This window comes from Tamandua tetradactyla, chromosome 15 (genome assembly GCF_023851605.1).
Source record: "Tamandua tetradactyla isolate mTamTet1 chromosome 15, mTamTet1.pri, whole genome shotgun sequence".
NCBI lineage: Eukaryota > Metazoa > Chordata > Mammalia > Pilosa > Myrmecophagidae > Tamandua > Tamandua tetradactyla.
The window spans coordinates 70226740-70233465 of record NC_135341.1 but is presented as its reverse complement, the minus strand read 5'-3'; the positions used below and the strand labels follow the sequence as shown (position 1 = coordinate 70233465).

At 43.4% G+C, this 6726-nt stretch overlaps 1 pseudogene; it reads left to right on the top strand.

The window, feature by feature from the left end:
- The first annotated feature begins 798 nt into the window (after positions 1 to 798).
- On the top strand, positions 799 to 6439 carry LOC143656858 (keratin, type I cytoskeletal 18-like; annotated as a pseudogene).
- Positions 6440 to 6726: the final 287 nt, after the last annotated feature.

Sequence of the window (6726 nt, the reverse complement as noted above, 5' to 3'; positions counted from 1 at the left end):
CTAGTTTCCTGGAACTGGTGATGAGACCTCACCGATAGAAGTTAAGAGGCATTAACCTTCCCTCATTCTAAGTTCAGAGAGCAGCTGTCTCCTTGCAGGGCTTGCCACTTTTTCAGCAGAGCTAGTACTCACTCCCCATTCTTTAATAAGTGGGAGAGAAAGAAAAGGAACTTTTTGAGGTGAAAGCAAGAAGAGCTTGTGATTAATAATAATTGTTTTGAATCATGATATAGTACTTACTATGTGCTAGTAACTGTTTAAATCACTTTCACATGTGTCAGCTCATTTAATCCTCACCATAATCCTATGAAGTAGGTACAATTATTACATCCATTTTAAAGAGAGGGAAAGTAAGGCACAAAATAGTTGAATAATTTGTCCTATCATTCAGAGTCCTGCCAGGCAAACAGGAACCACACTAGATATTTCACACAGATGGAATTTAATATAGGAATTGGTTCTTCTAGTGTTGATAGGCTGAAAGGACAAAGAGACAATGCTGAAGTAATCCAGAGATAATAACTACAGGAAGTAGCTCTCCCCCCAGGGTTGGGAAGTAAAGTAAAGGTGTCAGAAGCTGGGGACTTGGAGGAAGAGCCTCTGCAGGGCAAGTGATTAAGTCTCCAAAGAGAGTTTTGAGGAACTGGTGCTAAGACCTCTGAAGGAGACATGGCTGGGCAGGCACTCTGAGCTCTAGGAGGCACAGCCCAAACACGCATGTGGTACTATTTGCTTGGTATCACACAGTCCAAAGGCCAAGGTCAGATGGTACTTAAATTGTGGAGGTGGAAGGGGGCCATGAGTATGACTGCTACCAGTTCTGCTGAGGGTGCGAGGTAAGGCTGATGCTGAGTGCTGAAGGAACTGGTAGATTGGAGCCATCGCTGTCTTCTGTTGCTGGAATAAAGCAGACTGGAACTGGAAGCAGGAAAGTCAAGTCTCTTCTCTCTTCCTCTTTTCTTCCAATCTGTAGTGGGGGCTACCTGGCAGGGGAGTCTGGACAATGTAGTTTGCAGATGATTAGCTCCAGTTTCATGACACACCATGGAGAAGGATGAAGGGGTGGACATCGTGCTGACAGACCACAGGGACATAAACAGCATACCCAGCTGGTAAATGGTGAAGCTGGGATTGGAACCCTGGTAGTCTTGCTTAAGAGTCAGCACTAAACATCACACTTTGCTATAGAGGTTGCCTCATCTCCTTCCCTCCACCGTGAGCAGGTCCTCATTTGATTTTCCTTCAGAAGCTCAGAAGGGGAGGGAAATGAGCATCTTATTCCTGGGTTGGGTGCCTGCTGAGTCACTGGACTGCTAAGTTTCCTTAGTGCTGTCTGAGTGGGGGCAAAGTACAGGGAGAGAAGGTATTGTGGTACTGGTGGGAGGAGACAGGAGTGAGTTGCCTCCTTGAATTCTTAATTCTTTAATGATGCTGAAGATGGGCTGCCATGCCTATACTTTCTAGAATTGGAAATATGGAGGATAGATGAAATTAGGGGCTACTGACTTCTTTGGAAACTCCTGCACCATGGGACAAAGATATCTACACATTAGAGGTCGCCTTATTTCAGAGGAAGATACAGTTGCATTTTTCAAGGAATCACCAAGACAGGAAGGACGGTAGGGAGATCTCCAGCTGCCTCCTTGAGGATATGGACCATGAAGTAGATCAGTTACTTAAATCAGGGACACCCCAGGGCAAGGGGTAGAGTGGGTGTTCGTGTAAGGGAATAGTGCTTTTCTCTTTTTTGTATGCTATATTGTGGGGTCACATTTCATTCTTTTTTTTTTTTAATGTGAGTATCCTGTTATTGCGGCACCATTTGTTGAATTTTTGTTTGTTTTGATTTTTGTTTGTTTTTGTTTGTTTGTTTTGCTTGTTTATTTGTGTTTGGGGAAGTGCATGAGCTGGGAATCGAACCTGGGTCTCCTGCACAGCAGGTGAGAATTGTGTCACTAAACTACCCTCACACCCCTGGGAATAATGCTTTTGCCCAATAAAGAAAAAGACAGTCTATTGGTCACAGCAGTCACATCAGGAAATAACCCTTATTCTCCCCCTCCTTCCTGTGGGAACATGAGAAGAATAAGCACAGGGAAGAGAAAGGGGTGGGAAAGAAAGAGTAGATCATATTCCATATTTCAAGGGAAAACTGAATTGAACACAAGTTCTTAATTAGTCAGGGCTACATCTTAGTAACCCCAGTGGGGCTGTTTTATAACTGAAAATGGCTGAAAAGTTATGGAATTGGGCTGAGGCATCATTAAGGATATCCACTAATCTGCAGAAAAAATTGGGTGGTTTGGAAAAAGCGCAGTTGGAAATATTTACTAGGAAATCAAAATAATCTCATGTTCATACCTTGGTAATTTCAACCTCCCAGTCCAACCAGCTACAATTTATAGCTCTTATAAACCTAGGGTCCCATCTGGATCAGTCTGGAGCCATGTCTTATTTAAGAAGCATATTTTGAAAGCCAAAAGTAATTAAAAATGAATTCTCTTCTCAATTTGAATTTTGGAAACCTGTGATTGGGATCTAAATACACCAATCCACAGCAACTCTTTTCTCTTCAATCCCCTTGGCACGCTGTTTGCAAATACTTTAGCACCTCTCTCCTAGAGTCACTTAAAAATTCTGCCATCTCCAATGGGCATGGTTTCTTCTCATCTTCTCCCATCTAGCCCTCTCTTAGCACTTTGTTATATTAATTGTCCTTAGCTATTTTTCTTCTTGCTTCTCTTGTCTCCTCCCCATTCTCTCAATATGATATAAAAAAAACCCCAAATAACCAGCCTGGGGAAGATGGTTTTTCCATAGGGAATGCTGCAGATATGCTGGGGCAGAGCTTGAGAAGGGAAACTGCAGAAGTCGGGGTTCTCTTTGCCAGGCAGGTGATGGAGTTGGTGTGGGGGAAGGGATGGCCACAAATCCTGAAATATTGCCAATTTTTGTTTATCATAAATGGCAAAATATACCAATTTTTCATGCTACAGTTCACAACACATTTTTCATACCTTATCTCAGCTGATCCTCAAAATCTTCTGAAAGTGGGTTGTTGTTATGCCCCCTCTACATAAGGGAACTAGACTCAGGTAGACTAAATGACTTGAATAATTTGGTAGGACAGAATATTGGGTTTTGAACCATAACTCCTAACTTTGTCCAGTGCTTATTCTCTTCTGCCACATCTTTCTTCAGTAACTACTTTATTTTCTCCTTCTGCTGTTCTCTCAGATTATTTTTTCCTCTTATCTCACTCTAATCTATTTCTTCTAATTTTTGACTTACTGGAAATTTCCTTCCTGATTTGAAACCACATGGTTCTTATTGACCAAACCAACAGACTAATAAGTTTAATTTTTTTTTCTTTTTATGGCAGAAGTTAGGACACGTAAAAGATACTTCATCGAATCCATTCTTCCTCAGAATGGCTATATATTTGGTTAGCACATTTCTCATGAGGCAGGGTTTCTAGTATGGGATGGGGGGAGGGCAGGTAAGTCTATATTATGCTTTGAGCTTGGGGATAAAACATTGTACAAATAATATAGCTTATTATCGTCCACCAAGAAACTCTCAGTATATTGACCAATTCTACCCCAGAGACAAAAATTCCATCAGTTTTCTTAGAATGACATATAATAAAGACAAAATATGATCAATAGATAAAGGAGATAAGGCACTTCTTTCTCTGCTTTCTAGGGTGCTGAAGGGGGAGCGTCCCTTCACTTTTGTAAGTCAAAATGTTGAAGCATTTGACTCAGTAGGTTGCATGAACTAGTTTTATTCAATATTTGGGATAACAGACTCCAATTTTGGTAGAATCACATTACAAGTACACACTTAATGGTTCATTTCAGTACATGAGATCTATTTTTGGTCAAGTTATTTAGAAATAGATCTTGAGATGAAGATTTTTGGGTAAAAGATTTATTATGAAAGTACTCCCAGAGCATCCAGTAAGGGAGTGAGAGAAGCAGGACGAGGAAGGGGAGAAAGTCAAACAGAGGGTGATCTCCGTTGAAATTACAGCCTTAGTCTAGTATTCTTCAGGGCGATCTGGGGCATAAATACCATCTCAGAGCCTATTCTGCCTTGCACCACTCAGCCATTTGCTACTGGCTGTTGGATGGGATGGGATAAGGGCAGGTGTTATAAACTCCCAGAAGCTTCCAGTTTCAGCATGTGAGATGAAGCAGCTCTAGTATCGCAAGGGTAGCTCTCCTCTGGAGATGACTGCAATAGCATTTGTATAGTAGGCAAAGAATGCAGGCGCTGGGGAATGAATTCACAGAATCATCAAAGGGATATGAAACGATCTGGGCTGAACACTGACATGATTGGATCAACCATGCCTTTAACCACACTGGTCATTAAGGCAGGTGATAAAACAGGCTTGACTATTTTCATTAAAAAGTTATTCCAGTACATATGTCTAAAAGGAAATGCTCACGTGTTTGGTCTTGATTGAAAGACAGTTGAAGATGACACTGGGGTAGCATTGCTGAGTACAGACTGGCAATACTATTCTATAGGCATAAAAAGATTCTTAAAGATATTATTATAAAACTTGCAAAGTGAAATGGAATTGCTTTATATATTTTTTTCTGAGCACCACTCTCCTTTGAATATTTTATACCCTCAAAAAAGGGAGGAGAAAATTTCCATTCCTAAGACTTAATCAGTGTGTGCCTTTGTTGGACCACCCTGACTTCTGCTTACAGGTTTAATTTGGTTGGTTGGGTCATCCATGGATTTGACTGACTGTGCATTTTCCCATTCTTGTTGGGAAACTAAGTGAGGAGGTTCTCATGAGCCTGTTCTCTCTGAGAAAGTACAAGATAACAGGAATTGAGGCAGTGGAGAGGAGAATGAGTTTCTGAGGTGACCCTGTGCTTTCTGCAGCCTGTGTCAGATCTGCTGCAGCCTCAGAGACAGTTGGTTCCATAAGTCAGGGAAATCCTCAAGTGAACTGAGATCCCTTTTTGTCAAGTTTAAATCAAATATTATATCATTTGTGAGATTTGCTTAAAAATGATCCCAATTTGGCAGCCGTATCCTGAGTTCTAGTCTCTCACCTTCCTCCCCAGACAACATGATCTTCACATCTGCTCCACCACCTTCTCCACCAACTGCTGATCCCTGGGCTCTATCCAGTTGCCCAGCCACCAGGTCTGGCTGGCCAGCAGCCTGGGCAGTGTATATGCGGGAGCCAACGCCTCTGGCTCTGGGATCTCTGTGTCCCGCTCCTCTAGGTGTTGGGGTGCTAGAGGTCCTGAGGCCTGGCCAACAGGATAGCTGAGAGTCTGATGGGAATGGAAGACATCCAGGGCAAGGAGACCATGCAGGCCCTAAATGAACACCTGGCCTCCTATCTGGATAGGGTGAAGGGACTGGAGACTGAGAATTGGAACCTGGAAGGCAAAATTCAGGAACACCTGGAGAAGAAGGGACCCCAGGTCAGGGAATGGCACCACTACCTGAAGACCACTGATGAACTGAGGGCTCAGATCTTTGAAAATTCAATGGACAGTGCCCACATTCTTTTGCAGATTGACAATGCCTGACTGGCTACTGATGACTTCAGAGTCAAGTAGGAGACTGAGCTGGCTGTGGGTCAGTCTGTGGAGAGCAACATCCACGGGTCTGCAAGCTCACTGATGACATGAACATCACTCGACTGCAGCTGGACGCAGAGATTGAGGCTCTCAAGGAGCACCTGCTCTTCATGAAGAACCATGAGGAGGAAGTAAAGGGTCTACAAGCCCAGATTGCCAGCTCTGGGCTGACCCTGGAGGTGGATGCCCCCAAGTCTTAGGACTGCAGCAAGATCATGCAGACATCCAGGCCTAGTATGATGAGTTGGCTTGGAAGAACTGAGAGGAGCTGGACAAGTGCTGGTCTCTGCAGACTGAAGAGAGCACCACAGTGGTCACCTCTCAGTCCGCTGAGACAGTGGCTGAGATGACACTCACAGAGCTGAGACATACTGTCCAGTTCTTAGAAATTAACCTGGATTCCATGAGAAATTGAAGGCCAGCCCAAGGTCTTCTGTGTTGTTTGTGCACTTAGCCATTATGTTGTAGAAGACCATGAGAAATTGAAGGCTAGCCTGTGAGAGGTGGAAGCCCGCTACACCCTGCAGATGGAGCAGCTCAACAGGGTCCTGCTGCACCTGGAGTCAGACCTGGCAGTGACCTGGGCAGAGCGGCAGCACCAGGCTCAGGAGTATAAGGCCCTGCTGAACATCAAGGTCAAGCTGGAGGCTGAGATCACCACCTACTGCCATCTGCTAGAAGATAGAGAAGACTTCAGTCTCAGTGACACCCAGGACAGCAGCAACTCCATGCAAACCATCCACAAGAGCACCACCCTCAGGATCATGGATGGCAAAGTAGTATCTGAGACCAATGACACTAAAGCTCTGAGGCACTGAGGCAGCAGATGCAGGGTGCTCTTTGGAGAATGGGTGGCCAATAAAAACTTCTGCATCTTCAAAAAAAATTATCCCAATTTTGTATTGTGGTGGATTATGTGTGTATTAGTAATGTACATGATTATGTTAAGGAACAGTGGGTTTGTTGATCTTTTTATATCCTTTAAAATGTCTGATGTTTGTCATCTAAAATTTACTGTAATTGTGAACTTGCCATTACTCAGCATTTCTCTGTTGCCGTATACTGTGTAAAGCCCTTGAGTTTATTGTTTTATAATAATCTTCAT